Below are 20,090 nucleotides of genomic sequence, written 5' to 3'. Positions count from 1 at the left end.
AACCCCAAGTTAGTAAAAGATATAAATTTACAGATCAAGGAGATCTTAATCACCTCCCCAGACACCCTGGTGACTGCTCTTGGTTGGGGTCATCCCACACATAAGGCAGAAGATGGTGGCTGCAAAGACAACAAAAAAGTTGCTGGAGTCAATCAACTCTAGGCTCTAACCTCTCATGAAAAGTGGAAAGTCCTTGCTGGGGCAGGAGCAGACTCTAAAGATGATCAGCAAGGCAAAGCAAAACTGGTCGCCCTCTGTAACAACTGCCCAAGCCTTGAGGAAATCTGAAATAGTACTAAGCCGCACAGGCCAAAAATGGTGTCCGTCACTACAGTAGCAATACTACCGGATTGGGCATAGCACATGGAACATTCTGCCAGTATGCGCTGGCTACCACTGATCCAGGTGATTCTGATATCACTAGAAGCATGTTAGAACACACTGGTGAAAAGTAAATCATGCAAAATGTTTAATAAAACCGGCCAGAGCTTGTTTGAAACAACAACAACAACACAAAAACAAAGAAAGATCCTACTGAAGAATATCAAAACCTAAACAGGCTAGACTCAAACCTTAAACAGGAAAAGCCCAGGAAAACCACACATAGGCATAACTGTCCAACTGCTGAAAATCAAAGAAAATGTTGAAAGCAGCAAAAGAAATGACAGAGGGGAACAATTCCAATGTCGACTTGTCATCAGAAACTGTGGAGGCCAGGAGACAGTCAAAGGACAAAATGTAAGTGTTGAAAGAAAAAACATCAACCCACATTCTATATCCAGCAAGGGAAACTTTAAGGACATGGCAAGATAACTGTTTTTAATGTAGCCTTTGTGGTGAGTAAATAAATTTTACAAATAAATTCATTGCTGAAACAAACAAACAGCAGGTGGTATTTAATTTCAAAAGGAAAACCATGCAATATAACTTAATCTGGAAAATTATTTCTAATAATAAATGGAAACATATTTTCTTTTTTTTTTCTTTAAAGATTTTATTTATTTATTTGACAGAGAGAGAGACAGCGAGAGCAGGAACACAAGCAGGAGGAGTGGAAGAGGGAGAAGCAGGCTTCCTGCCAAGCAGGGAGCCCGATGTGGGACTCGATCCCAGGACCCTGGGACCATGATCTAAGCCAAAGGCAGATGCTTAACGACTGAGCCACCGAGGCGCCCTGAAACATATTTTCTATAGTTAAGATGCAACATGACTGCTCTTTTGAGAAAATAAAGAAATCATATTTGCTAGAAATGTTTCTAGCATCAGGTGCAAACTTTTGGCACCTAAACTGTCACCACCTCAAATGATGTAGGAAGATTAATTTCTTAAGAATTCTAAATAGTAGCAGAATATATACACTACTACAGAATCTAACAGTAAATATACTGGAAAGCCTTATAAAATGTGCCTTATTCTTTCCTTTCTTAAAGAATACGTAAACAATTTATTTCTGACCCCTCAATAATTATCATGACAGTGCAGAGTACCAAATATGGGAACATGGCTCACTGACACCTCAAGCTCTGATAGTTAGCAAGTCTTCACATTCACCATCATTTGTCATGGTGATTTTTTCCAGGACTGTAAGAGTATGTAACACAGCTGTTTAATTGTACCCAGAGTTTGTAGTTGGGAGTTCCCAATTAAAAAAACAACAAAGAGAAAAGCAACAGGACTTACAGGTCTGATCAAAATTTGGGCATTTATGAGGCAACTACATATGAAGAGTATTTAAAATCGGACAATCATCCTCTAATTATCTACAACCCATACATTTAAGGAGTGCCTAGAATACAGCAGATAACTGTGCTGAAGATACAAGTAGGAGTCGTGCCCTTGCTCTCCAGGTCACAGAGGTTCCTAGATTAGAGGCACACTGACCCAAGTTTTTAATTCAGATAGCTATTTGAACTTGCGTACTAATTTACCTTCTGTCTGCCTCCTACTGCTAGCTCAGTCTAGCTGGTTGCTACCGTATTTGTTTCGCCTCTTTCATATTCAGCAAGAGATTGGAAGGGAGCATGGTACATGAGGAAAAATTGTAGAGAGCAGATAGCAAGAAAAATGTGGGGCCCAAGTCATGATGTGCCTTAGAGGCCATTAAAATTTGGAAGTTTTATTTTCAGAGTAATGGGAAGCCACTGCAGATTTAGGCTCAGAGGCAGGGAAGGAGACCTGATCTAGAAATCATGTATGTATGAAGAATGGCTACACTATGCAGAAAAGGGTAAAATATAGGAGAAGCCCTGTTAGAAACCACTGCCGGAGGCTAGCCAGGAAATGCTAATAGCTCATCCCTGTAGAAACAGCAGTGGAGGCTGAGAAGGAAAAACTGAAGGGTTATTTAGGAAGTAAAAATTAATAGAACTTGTTGATGGATTAAATATTGGGGTGAAGAAGTTGGTGTCACGACCGGTTTCTGATGTGTAAATGATAGAACAGGACCAAGAAAACAAAGGGGTAGGTTACAGGTTTGGTTTTGAATGCGTTGAGTCTCGGGCACCTTTAAAATACCCAAATAGATATATCACAGAAGGAGTAGAGATTGATGGGTCTAGGGCTCAGAGAGCAGGTCTGGGCTGCAGATAAACATTTGAGAGGCATCTTTGGTGCTGACATTAATTAAAACCTGAGTGTAGATAATCCTACCATATAATTTAAGAACACTTGAAGAAAAATATTTTGGTTATATTAAGTATAAAACATTATACAGTCATTAATTTTTCCCTAAAGGCCAACATTCCTTCCAGCCTAAACAACTAAACAGCATATACAAAAAAATGATTTTAAAAAATCTTAATCATCATTTGTCCAGGCAATATTTTGACATGACATATCCTATAATGAAAAATCTAAATAAAATTGTAAAGACAAAAACATGTACACAGTTTAAAAGTCAAAGAGTACTACAAAATTTATCAGGGAAACCAGCAACTTCCCTCCGTCATGCCTTCCTACTCTTATTCTACTCTATAGAGTAACCACTGTCAACAATGGGCTGTTTCTCCACATTCCTACATAAGGTGATTATAGGATTATTTCTTGATTTTCCAATTTTACACATTGTCTATGGATTTCCTATTGTGGAAAATGAAGATTTAGCTTTGTAATTCAGTTCCCATATACACACACACAACCGTGCTTCTCGAATCCTATGCCCATCTGCCCAATTACTTATTTCACAATTTTTGCTTAAATCCGTATTTAGTGTTTCTATTACTTTTTTTGGTAAGTAGTGTTAGCCTAGCCACTTGGTCTATTATGGAGAATGAGCTCTATCTCCAAGGTGCTTTCCCACACTAGCATTTGGGGAAGAAAAGTGTGAGAGTTCTTAATGAAAAAACCGTAGAATATTAATCATATGTGACCAAAAGCTAGTTTTCCATCAAGTACAATAAACAAAGCTTTTGCAATTCTCACCCCACAGGAAATGAGGAAAAGGGGGTGAAATGGGGTGAGGTGGGATGAAGGGGAGACACTACCATTCTACTGTAGTTACAGATTTAGGTGAGATATGTTACTTTCTAGCAAGCAAACTGCCTTGATAAGATAAACAAAAACCCTAAAGCAATGACTATGGAGATACGAAAAAGTGTATCAAAGATTAAGGTTGACTGTTCCTGACCAGGAGGTACCAAAGTAAATGATGGAGCAAACTTTTAAAATGAAAGGAACAAATGATGAGATCCAACTTTTAAAATAAAATGAGTAACTCGTAATGTACCTTGTATAAGCTTGACAATCAAAGTACTGGCTTTTACTATTAAAGTCTTATCAAAAAAAGACATCAGTGAATAAATTAAATGTCACTCTGAGATAGGCTTAAAATTTTCCCAAAAAGTAGAATTTCAAGAAACCGTATTCTACACTTTAGCCATTTATTTCCAAAATTTTCAGGCAAAAGAGCATGTTAATGGTTAAAGGCAGAGATAACACTGCTAAATATTTCAACCTGAATTCTGTATTAGTGGGCACTGTCCATTTAATGAGATAAACAAATGAGATAATGTACATAAAGTGCACAGCATTTGACACATAGTGGTGGCTGCTTAAGTATAAATTCCAGGATGCTAGGGGCGCCTGGGTGGCTCAGTTGGTTAAGCGACTGCCTTCGGCTCAGGTCATGATCCTGGAGTCCCTGGATCGAGTCCCGCATCGGGCTCCCTGCTTGGCGGGGAGTCTGCTTCATCCTCTGACCCTCCCCCCTCTCATGTGCTCTCGCTCTCTCTCTCTCAAATAAATAAATAAATAAAATCTTTAAAAAATAAAATAAAATAAAATAAATTCCAGGATGCTATAATTTGTGCTCACTTACTTATGAAATTGAATCTGCCACTTACGTACAGTGTCTTCTTGGGCAAATCATTTAACTTCTCTGTGTCTCAGTCTCCTCATCTATAAAATTGTGATGATGGAGTAGCTATCTCATATTATTATAAAATTAAATGAATAATACATGTAAAATAATTAAAAAAATAGCACAGAGTAAGTGCACAATAAAGTAGCCTATGTAAGTGCTAGTCACTAATACTATCATTTCTTCTTTGTAAAATGGGGAAAACAGCTCAAGGAATTTTAAGGATTTCACACAGTGAAAGTAAATTGCATTGCACCTGCCTGACCTGTAGCAAACAATACACACTGGTAGTAATTTTCATTCTAAATACCATGAATTCCCACAAAGTACAAAGGAACAAAACCTCAGCAAAAACACGGCTGCATGCTACCCTGGCTGCAGAATATCGAGAAAGCTGACTGAACCTTTGAAGCCTTCCCCTTCCATGTCTATGGACAAATACCTTGTGTAACTAAAACTCAGGCAAAGCTCCCTGAGAAAGCAAACAGTACTAGGCTGTACATGAGTGCCAGATAAGTGGTATAAACTGTGCTGTATGTGTTTAAAGGGCTCTCTGGGCTGAGGGAGAGAATGGGAGGCTCTAGAATCATGGGTACTTAACAAGTTTAAGAACATAAAAAAGAATGAAGTGTTGCCATTTGCAACAACATGGAAGGATCTGGAGGGTATAATACTAAATGAAGTCAGTCAGTCAGAGAAAGACAAACACCAAATGATTTCACTCATATGTGTAAATTAAGAAACCAAAGAACAAAGAAAAAAAGAGAGAAACCAGAAAACTCTTTAACAATACAGAACAAACTGGTAATTACCAGAAGGGCAGTGGGGAGGGGGAGGGGTGAAATAGGTGAAGGGGATTAAGAGTACAGTTATTGTGAGGAGCACTGAGTAATGTACAGAACTGCTGAATCACTATATTGTACACCTAAAACTAATCCAACTGTATGTTAACTAAACGGAAATTAACATTTTTTAAAAAAGTTAAAGTATGAGGCAAGACAACCAAATAGGATGCAGATCCTGGAGATGGTGAATCAGTCACCTATCTGACTAGAAGAAAGGAGGGATAGAAGGGAAGAAGGGGATTCTGAAGCACGAGTTTGGGGTGGGGAGTGTTACAGGAGAAGATGAGAAAGGCCTTTATTATAGAAGACCTTCCTTGAGAGACAATAACACTAAAGTTTTAATATTATATAAAACTATATACATATTTTATCTTTGCCCCATTCTTACATGATTGAGTTTTATTGGAACAAATTTAATTATTCTAACAAAGAAGAATGTAGTTCATGTTGAATATCAAAAAGAAATAGAATGAAATATATACAACTACAATTCACTTCTCAATTGCATTAAGATTCTCCTTTAGCTTATGGACCAAGGTAAGGAGGTCTTCCCATTTTAACATATGTACCATCTCAAAATTTAATTCTGCTTAATAACCTCGAGAGATGGTAATTTTTTCTGTAAACAACGGAATCTTGAGTGGGACAGGATCCCAGGAAATTATCTTGTAAAAGTATACAATTTAAAAAGTTAGAGGAAAGCCTGTTGCCCAGTAGACTCCTTTATTAGACTTCTCTTTTATCTACCTAATTTTATTTCTTAAAACCAAACCTTGATGACAAACAAAATTCTTTACACAAGTCCCGTTAGTCCCAAAGTGGAAAGACGACCTTGTTCACTGCTGTATCCTAAATACTTAAAAAGTGTAGGCCAAATAGTAGACGCTCAGTAAATATTTGCTGCAATAAATCTCCGTCCATCAGAAAATGCCTAGATTTTGAAGACTACTATAAAAAGTGCATCTGTCTGTCCAAACAAGTGTTTCCCTTACTCTCAGCTGTAAGTTCATGCTGCTGTACTTGTCTGGAAATTCAGAATCTGTTCTAATGCAACTGATGTAATAGGGAACAATTTGAGCATTAAGTGAATTTTGCTGTGATTTCGCAAGAAACACTAGCTGAACACAGAAAAACCACACTCAGCTGAAACAAGTTGTGTGTGAATAAACAAAATGTAAATATGAACACACTTTAAACATCTGCCAGCCATCTCAGTTCACCCTATCTCCGCATGGTCCCACCTATCCACATCTTGTGTTACAACTTTCCTTCTGATTTCAGAAAACCCTTCCTTGACCACTTCACAATAAAAAGCTGCCACATCTATGCTCATTTCCATAAGCAAACTTCAGAACTTTTTCAAAGTACAACATTTGTTTGTATATTGTATACGAGTACATATTTCTTAATCATTTAACATGTGTAAAACTATTCTGTCATTTTTTTAAGGTTCCTATCTTTTTTTAATTGTTCTCTGATAAAGTTTTTGAGTGTTGCATCCCAAATTCTGCTTTTTCCATAAGCCCTGTGGTTTTTTCCCCATGATTTGTATAGCATGGTGATTTTTAGAAACACATATGTTAAATTTTAACAGAACTGTCTGTACTGCAAAGCCCCTCTGACCTCAACAACTGTGAATACTAACTTCCCCAGGATGCCTACTGGAAAGGCAGAATGTTTCAACTTATCTCTTTGTTGTCAAAATGATATTAATAGTTTCTCATAACTAATTACAATTTGTGTGTCTTCTGTGGATTGGCTGACATTATCAGACTGTGCAGTGAGTTATTCTTAAAGAGTATCTTCATCAGAGAAAGAAGCACTGATAGGCAGTGATAGCTGAAAGATGCTATAATTTTTAAAATCAAAGCAGATTTTGAAACCTTTTAGCCTCAATATGATTTCAGAATTAAACCTTAAAAAAAAAAATATATATATATATATATATATATTCCCTGCCTAATTACATACACTATTTTAAATACCTTTTACTTTAGTGATAGATTACCTAAGCATCTCATCAAATGCTAGTTAGGTAACAGTTGATGCACTTCACATCTGATTAACCTCAAAAGAATTTGCAAATGCCACTAATTGAACATGAAAAATTTAAAAAAAATTTTAACAGCAAATTATTAGAATTCTATCTCTTGGAACATGATGTTACAACTTTACTAAGGCAAAACAGACCCCACCCCCAACCAAATATATAATATCAAGTTATTTTCCTAATAGTTAAAATGCAGTAACTATAGGGGTGCCTGGGGTGGCTCGGTCGTTAAGCGTCTGCCTTCAGCTCAGGTCATGATCCTGGGGTCCTGGGATCGGGCCCTGCATCGGGCTCCCTGCTCCGCGGGAAGCCTGCTTCTCCCTCTCCCACTCCCCCTGCTTGTGTTCCCTCTCTCGCTGTGTCTCTGTCAAATAAATAAATAAATAAATCTTAAAAAAAAAAAAAAAACAATAACTATAGCTATGTAATTAAAAATCTAAAATTCAAATACTATCACCATTTAAGCCTAAAGACAAGATAATTATAATCCATCTTTAGCATAAATTTCAGCATGAAACAGTGGTAATATTGAATCATTTTACATAGCCAGTTATTTACAAAAATAAAGTAACAGAAACATACCAAATCAGTCATCTAAATGCTACTACTTTAAATTAGCTATCATGTTCAGCTTTTGTGTTATTTAAAAGCTTGAAAGGAGCAAAGAATCATGTTAGCAGAAAATCGATTCCTCAACTTTATACCCCTGCAATAATTTACTTTGTAAAGGAAAAAATAAACATCAAAGGCTAAAGTACATAATGATCCACACTACCTCCTCCTAAAAAGAAAACTTCCCAGTTTTTTCATTTAATACATTGCATCAAGTCCATGAATGTTGGCCATTTCTTATGGTTAAAAGGCTTACCAGTTATAAGTTCTTCTAAAGGAATGTGAAAGTCAGCCACACTTGGCAATTTATGTATTGTGGTTTTGTGGTGAGTGCTACCATTTTCTAAGGATCAAGAAAAGCACAATAAATCTAAGACAGAATGGTTATAATTCATCAAAACATATTATATAACTAACTACCTTGGGTGTATTTTCCAATTCATATCTAATTTTTCCCCAATACATTAGGGCTTTAAGATGGGAGACACAAAGTTATTTTTCAGTGCCCCCCTTCTACTGTAATTTTTGGGTAATCCATCCTGTGCATAAATATCTTTAAAAGAAAACATGATATAAATAAATGATATGACAATAAGTTCCTATTATGGGTAAGAAGGAAAAAGAGAGGATAAAAGAAAATGAAAGCACTTGGAAGGACCGGTTAGCATCTTATATCAACCATAAACATTTGTAATGAACCAGTGAACTCAATGGCATGTGAAGATTATAATAATCTGGTTAAAATATTAATCTAAAACGGCATCTTAATATGAAGATTCAGAGAAAGTTATGAGAAGTTTGATCAACTAATCCCCATGCAGTTCCAAACACTTACTTGGCCCCATGTTTTTGTGGTACATCGCATATAACATCACCCATCTTCCTTCTAGTATCATGGCCCTCAACTGACTTTTCCCCAGAGTGGACTCCTGACCAGGTGCTGGATGTCTGTGTGTGTTATAGCATTGGGTGTGTGTCATAGCACTGGGTGTGTGTCAATTATGTTCATGAATTACATATAATGTAAACAGATAGGTATCAGTGATCTCTTAATAACAAAAAATTTTAAGAACAATAAGTTTAACTGGCAATTTTAAAATTATACACATACACTTGATTGGTAATATAACTGCGCTGAATGGAGATTGCTAAGCCTGCTAATGGAGAAAATACATGAAAATTTATTTGTAGGGCGCCTGGGTGGCTCAGTCGTTAAGCGTCTGCCTTCGGCTCAGGTCATGATCCTGGGGTCCTGAGATTGAGGCCTGCATCGGGCTCCCTGCTCCGCGGGAAGCCTGCTTCTCCCTCTCCCACTCCCCCGGCTTGTGTTCCCTCTCTCGCTATCTCTCTGTCAAATAAATAAATTAAAAAAATCTTAAAAAAAAATTTTTATTTGTAAAGAACATTTAAATAAAATATTTCATTACTATAACAGTACTCAGAACCTTAAAAAGAAATTACAGAGAATTCAAAATGAGCAAACGTGAAATTGGTAAAACAGTATTAAATTGAATCAAGTCTCTAAAAGACAACACAATGCAATAATTTTGTTTAGTATATGCCCGTCTTTCAAATATTACACTTTGAAACTGTTGTATATAGTTGGCTATTAGTCTTGTTATAGTAATGGTGAATGAATTTTTAAATTAGATAGTCAAGAATAATCTCAGGGGACGCCTGGTGGCTTAGTCGGTTAAGCGTCTGCATTCGGCTCAGGTCATGATCCCAGGGTCCTGGAATCAAGTCCCACATCAGGCTCCCTGCTGAGTGGGGAGTCTGCTTCTCCCTCTCCCTCTGCCCCTCCACTCTGCTCATGTGCTCTCTCTCTCTCAAATAAAATCTTTAAAAAAAAAAAAGAATAATCTCAGAACTGTACAGAAACTTTTATCAGCAAATTTATTATATATAAATCTATTTCACAATTCTCCAATTTAGATACTCTTAGAGAATATTCAATATTTTAAATTGTATAATGTAATTAAATAAAGAACGAGAAATCTCATCCTACAAATACTTATCCATAAATCAACAAAGACTTTCCTAATAGAAAATTTGAACTGAAAAATATATAAAAGTGACGATCCACTTAACATTTTTATTTATGATAACCCATTTTCTAATTTATCGTTTTTATATTTTTTCATATGTATGATATACTTCTTACTTAAGCTTTGTTGAGTGCCTGCTACTTACTCTACACTATAGTGGGTGAAAATATTAAAATTAATAAAAGCACAGTTGCCTATGTTCAAGAAATTTACATTTTAGTAGGGGAAGATAAACATTCAATAAATAAATGTAATAACTGAATGGTTACAGATACAATGTGCAGTAAACAGGGGAGACAAAGGAGGGGCCGGTCAATTTTGAGGGAAGGGGAGGATTTAAGGAAAGGATTCATTAAACAGGGGATACCTAAGCTGGGTCTTAGAAGATAAAATGTGTTCACTAGGTAGACAGGTGAGAGGGAAAGGTATTTCAGGCATAGGTAGTTGCCTAGGGAAGGATTTAAAGGAGTGAAATGGCGTGGCAAGTTCAGGAAGCCATAGGTAGCTGGCTAACATTGAAGTGCAGGGAGAAAGACTCACAGACCATGTGATGAAAGATGAGGCTGAAGAAGTAGGGTAAGGAGGGGCATATCACACAAGATTTTAATGGCCCTCCTCTGCATCATACACGCTGCATCCCACAAGTCAGCAAAAACAACATGCCTCTCATTTTCTCGATGCAGGTGATTTATCTCTGAAGTTCCAGGCCCTGCCATGCCCCAGGGGCAGGTATGTCTTCAGACCGCAACAAACACTGTGCCATTTACAGGTGTATAAGCTGCAGTGAAGGTTAAGGGGAAGAAGTGCCTAAAACTTAGACACTAAGGAAAGGCAGGAGAAACATCACAAAGAATGTTGTGCTTGAGTTTAGTCATTAGGAATAATGAAGGTCTTACAGGATATCTCTGACAACTGTTTGTGTTGGGGGAAAGGCCATGAAAGAACATGACAAATCTGAAGAATTATGGCTGAGTGGAGCAGAAAAATAAGATAAGGTTGAAAAGGTGGGTAATTTTTCCAGTGAAAACTGTACAGATTCCTAGTAATGTAGAAAATACATCTAAGAAAATTCTACTGGCCCGAACCACTTTTTGGTCACATTCATGTCTGGGATCCACTCCACAAAAACTGCCCATGACATGCCAGGCACTGTGCTCTAAATATGCAAAGATGAATAAAATACAGCCCCTGCTTTTGAGAAGATTATAATCTGGTAGAATTCAGATTTATACTGGATTTCCTGAAAGCACATATCCATTATCTCACTTTATCCTTCCCACATGTGAGGGAAAGAGGACAATTGTTAATACCGTTCCTTTTAACGGAAGAGAATCATGGATACACACACAGTTCCCACTAAGTCAGTTGCAGATCAGTATTCTAAGCCAGCAGTTCACAACTGGGGTGTCACCACCATTGTTACTGCAATCAGCTGTGAGGTGGGCTGAATGAAATCTGTTACAAATAATAAAGTATGTGAGGTCTAGCTCTTTATCTATATAAATTAAAGCATTTAATCTAGAGACAAACACATGCTTAAAGAGGAGCATACAGTCACCTTAGTGTGTATTACTAAAAACAACCTGTACTGAGGCATGAATAAGTACATTATTGCAGAGCAATATGAAGGAATACCATGCAGCTTTTTTTTTTTTTTAAAGATTTTATTTATTTGACAGAGAGAGAGACATGGCAAGAGAGGGAACACAAGCAGGGGGAGTGGGAGTGGGAAAGGGAGAAGCAGGCCTCCCGCGGAGCAGGGAGCCCGATATGGGGCTCGATCCCAGGACCCTGGGATCATGACCTGAGCCGAAGGCAGACGCTTAACGACTGAGCCACCCAGGTGCCCGTGTTTTGGTTTTTTTAAAGTGGAGTAAGATTTCCAAACAATTAAATGGAAAGACCTTTAAGACTTTAATGAATGAAAAAAGAAAGATGCAGAATCCATGTATAGGGATACCCTTTGTGGTTAGGAAAAAAAAAGATATAAAATAGATTTAAAAAGATTATTATATGAATGCATAGGAAAGGTTCTGAAAGAACACACACTAATTGGGGGCGCCTGGTGGCTCAGTTGGTTAAGCGTCTGCCTTTGGCTCAGGTCATGATCCCAGGGTCCTGGGATAAAGTCCCATCTAGGGCTCCCTGCTGAGCGGGGAGTCTGCTTCTCCCTCTCCCTCTGTCCCTCCCCCCTGCTCATGCTCTCTCTCACTCTCTAAATAAATTAATTAAAAAAAAGAACACACACTAATTATTTTGGAGAGGGGGCCAGGTAAAGGGACACATGAATGGAAGACGATCCATCACTACTTGTATTCCTACATGGGTAGGAGAGTAAGAGTGAGTAGAATAATTTGAAAGTAACTGTACTTAGCCAACCATATATACTTCCAAATAACTTCGAGCCTATGTTATCTATGCTAAAACTGTTACCGTTATAGTTAACAGCTGCAACAATTATCACTTTTCCAGACGCTTGACAGATGAGATCTACAGTTACATTTTTTTTTTTTTAAAGATTTTACTTATTTGACAGAGAGAGACACAGCGAGAGAGGGAACACAAGCAGGGGGAGTGGGAGAGGGAGAAGCAGGGAGCCCGATGTGGGGCTCGATCCCAGGACCCTGGGATCATGACCTGAGCCGAAGGCAGATGCTTAACAACTGAGCCACCCAGGCGCCCCTACAGTTACATTTTGATTTAAACCTTATGTATGGGCTTTATGTTTAGGTGCATGACTATCTCTATGCTCAGTCCTGTTAAAAAAGTCAGACCCCCCCCCCTTTTTTTTTTGACCAAAGGCTAACTCAATGTCAACTAATGCTCAGCTCTCAAACTGGGTAAGAAGTATTCATCCACCAATGGGATAGTTTAATTGTTTAAAAGAAAGAGGTAGGGGGTAGTAAAAAAAAGGTTTATTGTTACTTTGTTAAGAGTCCCTCAATAAACACAACACTCTTGTAGAAAGTTTTCACACATAAAGGTGGACAAGAACACTTTTCTCTGAGTTTATAGTATAATCACTATGGTTTAGCATTACTGGGCCAGGTCCTGTGCTAAATGCCTAGCATGTATTATTTCAGTTACATCTCACATTCCCGTAATAAGGATTAAATGAGAAATTACAGGTAAAACTCTTCACACATAGTGTCTGGTACATATAACAATAAATGTTGTCCTTAATTAGGTATTATTACTGCCTAATCTGACTTCATCAAGTCAACCCTTACTCTACCAGTCAGCTTTTCCAAAGACTCACCTACTTAAGTGCACCAATGCTAAGAAATCTTCAATAGATTCCCATTACCTACTACTGAAGTCCCAACTCTTTCACCTGACATTTGAAAGCATGCATGACATAGATCCAACTTCTATCATATCCCGTACACTGTTGTCTAGGCACACTGGACTGCTCACAATTTCTAGAACATGTTATATACTTTCATTTCCATAACTGAGAAATATTCTTGCCATTCTCTCGAAAGAATTCTATCTATTCTTCAAGGCTCGGTAGAAATGTTACCTTCCCCACAAAGTTGATTCTTTCTGGTATTCTCCAGTACATGGTTCATACCACTATTATGGTACTTTTTTGGTATTACTTGTCTGTAAGGTCACTGAAAACCAGGTTTATTCATTTCTGCATACTTACTGTACCTAGTACAGTGTTTTATACAAAAATTGCATTCAGGAATGTAGAAAAATTTCACCATTACTAATAGCCCTAGTGATAACTAATAAGACTTGAAATTCAAATGCAGTTCTCTCTTGAATTTCCCCTCCAATTCCCCTGACAGCAGTAATGATCCTATAGTAACTCTGGCAGTAGCTCCCTTTCCAGTCCTAATTCAACACTCCATGAGATACAATCCTTTCAATACCAAACAAATCATGTGGGACATAATCAGTGACCCAATGCTGAATACACTGGCTGATATTAAATTCATTATACATTAACAATGGAGGAGAGAATTTTTAAAGCACAAGTTAGGATATTAGAATCATCTTTCAAAATCACAGTTGGGATATAAAATTCCTCTGTTCAATTCCTCTGAATTGAACTTTAAAAACAAAAGATATGGGGGGTCGCCTGGGTGGCTCAGTTGGTTAATCGTCCAACTCTTGGTTTCAGCTGGGTCATGATCTCGTGGGTCATGGAATTGAGCCCCATGTCAGGCTCCACGCTTGGTGGGGAGTCTGCTTGGAGATTCTCTCCCTCTGCCCCCACCTCAAATAAATCTTTAGAAAAAATTAAAAAAATAAAAACAAAAGGTATGTATGGCTATCCACCCATTTAGTAAATAAAGTCACCTTTTATGGATTAATCCTGTTTCTAAATCTATACAAATGGGTAAAAGCAGTAAAAGCCTTTAAAAGCTAACTGCCCTCTGACCTCTAACCACCCATAAGTAGTTTTTACTCCGTTAAAATCTAAGGGAACAGGAAACCTCAGTTTTTGGTTGTGTTGTTATATTCCAGGACAATTCCAACTACTATGACTTTCTTATCTGGTTAATTTTGAACAATTAAATAAAAATACAGCAAATATTAGTTATATACTTACATTTAAAATTCTTCAGGTAAAAAGTACTATATAATCCATTATCTGGTTCTATTCGGAAATCCTATGATTTCCAATTACTGAAGAATATATTAACTCTCTGTGAAGGTGTTTGTAGTGTAGAATAGTTGAGAGAACTAGGATCATTTATTTAATTCCCTGTACTACTTATACTATATGTGAACCTCTTAAAGGAAGATAGTTTTGTTGTCATTAATGTTTACTTTTCAATGAAGACCAGAGTATTTTTTGTACATTTACAGGGCCTAACTCAATAGCATTTCAAATTTATTTTTCTTAAATCGTTTTTTCATTACTTTGCTACTACTAGCGAACAAGTTAAATTAGAAATAGTCAGGCAAAAGGTATGTTAAAGTCAAGAGTAGCTGCATGTTACCTAGATGTTAGGAATGTTACTAAACTTGAAAGCAAGAGGACCACAGATGTTGAAAGTAAAGTTTTGGTTATTATAGATGTCATAGTAAGGCAGTTATGCAGGCTAAGCTTGACTGGTGCCATGGACTTTAGCATACCTGGAAATAGAAAAATTCAAATTGTAGCTGTTCTTGGTTGGCCCATTGCCATTTTTGTAGCTTACAAATTTTTAATTAAGTAACTGCAGTGAGCTCATCTCTACTGGATACTTCTTTTCCAGGGCAGGTCCAGGAACTGGGTCTGGAGCCTTGAAAGCAGAAGAGAAACTAGAGTAAACTAGAGGTAGGCAGAATAAGAAATGTGACCAGATAACATTATGAGATCTAATAGCAGTGAGGTAGTCCCCAGTGTGTCTCACATAAAATATTCTGAGGTGGAAAAAGGATCTCTTAAGTTCCAAGATACCAGAAGATGCTATTTACATTAGTTAAGTCACTGTCTTACTTTACCCAATTCTACTCTATAGACTCCCAGTTCAGATACTCAAACAGTGGCCTATATGAAATCTATAATGGCTTTTTGCAACAGACTGTCCAATATGGGACCACAGAGTATAACAGAAAGAGAAAAACAACAAATCCACTTTCACTGGTAAAATTAAAATTGTAAAGTCCTCATTTTCAGGTCATTTTGCTCTTCTCTCACTATCTTATTTCCAATCATCTTCTAACTGCTCCCCAAATTTCCTACAATCAATTCTCAGAGGTTTCTTAAGAAATGCATCCAAGCAATGAACTGAATTTCAGGTTCCAATTTTTAAAAATACTTGGTAATTCTTAAAGTGGGAGGCAAAGAACAGCTCATAAGATGTGGTTCGTAACCACACTGGAAATTCTTTTTTCCATTACCAAAATAGATTCAATTTTTTTTTTTCGTCTAAATTCGTTAGGTCCATATTAAAAAAAAAAAAAGGACACTAACTACAAAGATTACAGAAATGGTAAGATATTAGAAATAGTAGACTGTTGTACGAAGGCCTGGAAACGATGTCCTTATGCTTGGTGAATTGGCACCCGTAGGAATTTCTCTAAGAAACAAATGTCATAGCAGTCGAAATAAATTGAATGCCTCTGCTACTGTCAAATGATGGCAGACTGTGAGAACTGTAACAGGACAACAAAACAAAACAAAACAGTGAAGAGGAGGATTCAAAGAACTTAACTCCCTGCATTTCTTGTGACTAGCAACACAACAAAGTGAAACAGAATCAAAGTAGTTTTTAAGAAAAATGTAAATTTCCCATCTTTTGTGATGGCATGTTGTCAGTGAAACCTTCTGGAAGGGACAGATCCAGGTTCAAATCTGGTTTCAGGATGGCCTTGGACTAAACTCTAAACAAATTTCTTTTCTATTAAGTGAGATACCACACCCTACCTTACTGGACTGTCAAGAGAATTAGCTAAAGTATAGAAATACCTAACAACCCGGCACACAATGGGTATTCAATACATTTTTCTGCATTACTACAGAATGAAACACATTTTTTTATTCTAAACATATGGGTATACTTAAGTTTTCATTTTTATATATGCTAAAGCAACAGCTATGTAAAACGCTGTAGGTTTAAATAACAGCATCACATCCAAAGAGATATAACTGATTTATCAACATTGATTTCAGAACAGCTATAAAGGAGATGTGTGAGAGAGCTCAAGTCAAGAGCTGATGATGAATAAAAATGAAACAATTTACTTTTAGGATATAAACAGAATCAGTGGTAAAGAAGGAGACATGTAATTCTTCTCCCTACAAGTAAAGTAGAAAATATCTTTGTCCACACACTCTTGTTAAAAAGTTATAGATCTAGGGGCGCCTGGGTGGCTCAGTCGGTTAAGTGACTGCCTTCGGCTCAGGTCATGATCCCAGGGTCCTGGGACCGAGCCCCACGTCGGGTTCCCTGCTCCACGGGAAGCCTGCTTCTCCCTCTCCCACTCCCCCTGCTTGTGTTCCCTCTCTCTGTGTCTCTCCCTGTCAAATAAATAAGTAAAATCTTAAAAAAAAAAAAAAAAGAAGTTATAGATCTGGAATATGCTATACTTTAAAAAACAAAATGATTTCCATGCATGATATAACTTGGTCTTTAAGTCAGGAAATGCTTTAAGGGCAAAGAAAAGCTTACATCTGGGCAATAATTTTCCTCTTACTGATAGAACTGTGGGTTCCATACAAAATTATTATTTACCAAATATGGCTCAAAGATCAGATTACACCTTCCCTAGCATTACCAAGTAATACAGCAAGTATCAAAGTAACAAGGATTTAAAAAAAGATTTCCTTAAAATCATTCTATTCACTGCTACAACTTTATTTCAAAACAGTTTTTAAAAGTTAACATGGAGGGGCGCCTGGGTGGCTCAGTCAGTTAAGCATCTGCCTTCGGCTCAGGTCACAATCTCCGGGTCCTGGGATCGAGCCCCACATTGGGCTCCCTGCTCAGCAGGAAGTCTGCTTCTCTCTCTCTCTCTCAAATAAATAAAATCTTTAAAAAAATAGTTAACATGTAAAGTATCTCATTCAAAACACACTACAATCTACTTAAGAGATGATAAGATTAAATTCAGTCTGTGTATTCCCTAGAAGGCAAAAAAAAAAAAAAAGTATTTAAGAATGAGGATTCCCATTCATTAATCCATATAGATGGACTTTCAGTTTAAAGACCATCAAGAAAAATACTTCAAACAATTACTGTTTTTATAACTAGCTGTCATAATGAAATCTCATTACTCACAGTAATGTAAGTAGATTACACAGTAGTGTAAGTAGATTCTTTTTGTCTTTTCCAGATATACAATGTCATCTATAAATAAATTTGCCTCCTCCCTTTCAATATTTATTTTGTTTTTTGGTCTAATTACGTTGGACAGTATTCCAAAGACAATGTTATAGAATAGTTAATGCCGGCCAGATCTTTTTGATTCATGACTTTTAAAAAGGAATTTAGTATTTCATCATTTCTAATAACAAAATGTAGACTTCTGGTCTGAGACATGCAAAATCTTACATCTATTCATTTATTCCTGTTTCACAAAGGATTATTAGGAATAAATGCTGATCTTCCCCTTTTTGTTAACCCTCAAGATATTCATAACCCAGTTCCTCACCTACTAACATGAAGTTATTAATACAGTTCTACATTTATACATTGAATTCTACTTCATTACAGTATTATTCTGTTAATGTAATGGTAGTTTCTATCTGATAGTTTTATTAAGCATTTTTTGAACCAACTTTTGTGAGATTGGTGTGTCATCTTTTACGCTCATATTTTATTATCATGTTATGCTGGCTTTGAAAAAAGAACTGGGAATCTTACCTTTTTTTCTCTACACTCTGAAATAGTTATCTAGGGCTTGTAGTTTTAAGAATTCAATGGTAAAACCTCCTGGGTCTGGTGCTTTTTGCAGGGAATAGTCCGTTACTAGTAAGACCATTATTTTCATCTATGGCTCCAGATGCTATCCCCCTTCGTTCACATCTTGAGGAAACCCACACCTTTCTTTTCAATCTCTCCCTTCAACCTATGAACGTGTTTAAGTCTTAACCAGCTTAAACATACATCCATGTATATACTCATACCACAAAGTATTTCCTTGCCAGTTAAGTCTTGTCCAGCAAGTATTTATTCACAAAGCTATTTATGAAAATAGCTACTTTATTCAAGGCACTGAGGAAAGAGAATGAGCTGTAGTTCCTGCCCTCTGCCTCTTCCTCATCAACTGAGAAACACAAACATACAAAAAACTGCAATAGCAATGTAAGGAATGAATATGCTATGCTAGGCCATCTGTCTCTTACCATTCATGCCTTGCAAAACTTCTCTATTGAGTAGTTATACTATGTCTTCAATCTTGTTTTAATCTGCCTCCAAGTTTCCTCCCTTGATAATCGTTTTATTCAGATCATCAAATACAATAATCTTTTCAGGATCCTCATCCACCATTTTGCAGTAACTCCATAGAATATCTTAAGTTTACTGGGTACTTTCTAATTCATTGTATCATTTGATCTTCGTGAAAAACCACTGAGAAGGCTAGGTAGTTATTCCTCTTACTCTGCAAGGTTCAGAAAATTAAGTAATACACTAATTATCAAAAACTTCAATCGGTGGCAGAGTGAGGGCCAGAAATGTATTTGTGGCTTTCTAATTTCTGGTCCAGAGTTCCCTCCTCTATGTTGTATTAACCTGATTGACTGATTACTAACTTGAATGATTACTGATCATTGTTTTCTTGAAAATTTTTTCTGGTCAACAGTGTACACATTCTTCTAGTTTCCTAGGATTGTTATTTCTAGGCTTCTTAACATTTGTCAAAAGGATGCAGGTGCAGTGGGACACTCATCCTTGCTTGTCTTCCTCAGGCATCTCAGCTGCACTCACAGCAGAATCAAAGGACAATCTCCTTTAAGTTCTAGTTTAATCTTTCTCTTCTACTTGATGAAACCTAAACATTCAGAATCGCACTGACAGCAGAATCAAAGGAGAATCTCCTTAAAGTTCTAGTTTAATCTTTCTCTTCTACTTGATGAAACCTAAACATTCAGAATCGTAGAGATTGACATTGAAAGGAGCCTTATGTATTATCTAGTCCGACATCCTTATTTAATAAAAACACGAAGTTCGAATTATCTAAGAGCAGAATCTGAATAAAGGCTGAAGACAAAATTTGCCTTTTAAAACTATGAACCATAAAGGAAATGTATACATTTATACACAATAGATTTAAAGTAATTAAACTAATTTTAAGAGTAATTATTGAACCTTATTTCATTTTTGTTAGACTTCTGTCCCTATTTCTAAGAGATTTTACTTACATAACAATAATATGAGTCCATTTATCAAAGTAGATTTTAAAAAAATCACAGAATGGCAATAGTTACAACCTACTCAATTCTATATATTCATGAATTATCTATATTCCAGATTTTTAAAGTGAACTGGGAATCAAAATCATACCTCTGCCTATGCTAATGCTTCCCTCCTAGTTGCGGTCATGACCCAGTCTACGAGGAAGGAAGACCCCACTAGGCTGCTTGCTGCAGAGCATTTAGAACAGTGCCAGGCATGCGGAAAGCATTCAAACAAAACACGTCTGCTACCACCGCTGCTGTAACAGTTACTACTACTGTATATAGTCACATCATTAGAAACATGGCCCTACCAATGATTCAACCACATGCGGGA

General features: G+C 36.8%; 1 protein-coding gene across 4 annotated transcripts in view; it reads right to left on the bottom strand.

Moving 5' to 3' along the window:
- The window catches only part of TAB2 (TGF-beta activated kinase 1 (MAP3K7) binding protein 2), a 93,766-nt gene that overhangs the window by 52,551 nt on the left and 21,125 nt on the right, over positions 1-20,090 (bottom strand). The window contains exons 1-2 of one of the 4 annotated variants that reach the window (XM_034990977.1): positions 15,007-15,831; positions 8,121-8,207 (exon numbers count right to left, since the gene is read on the bottom strand). The exons of 1 other annotated variant lie outside the window; for it this stretch is intronic. The gene's annotated coding sequence lies outside the window, so the exon portion shown is untranslated. Of the gene's footprint in view, positions 1-8,120; positions 8,208-15,006; positions 15,832-20,090 lie in introns of those variants that run through there. 2 more of the 4 variants (XM_034990980.1, XM_034990978.1) reach the window with 2 other exon arrangements.

Source organism: Mirounga leonina, unplaced genomic scaffold, assembly GCF_011800145.1.
Source record: "Mirounga leonina isolate KUSES-001 unplaced genomic scaffold, KU_Mleo_1.0 Mir_53, whole genome shotgun sequence".
Classification (NCBI taxonomy): domain Eukaryota; kingdom Metazoa; phylum Chordata; class Mammalia; order Carnivora; family Phocidae; genus Mirounga; species Mirounga leonina.
Note: the sequence above shows the minus strand (reverse complement) of the source record. Positions and strands in the feature narration are given on the sequence as shown.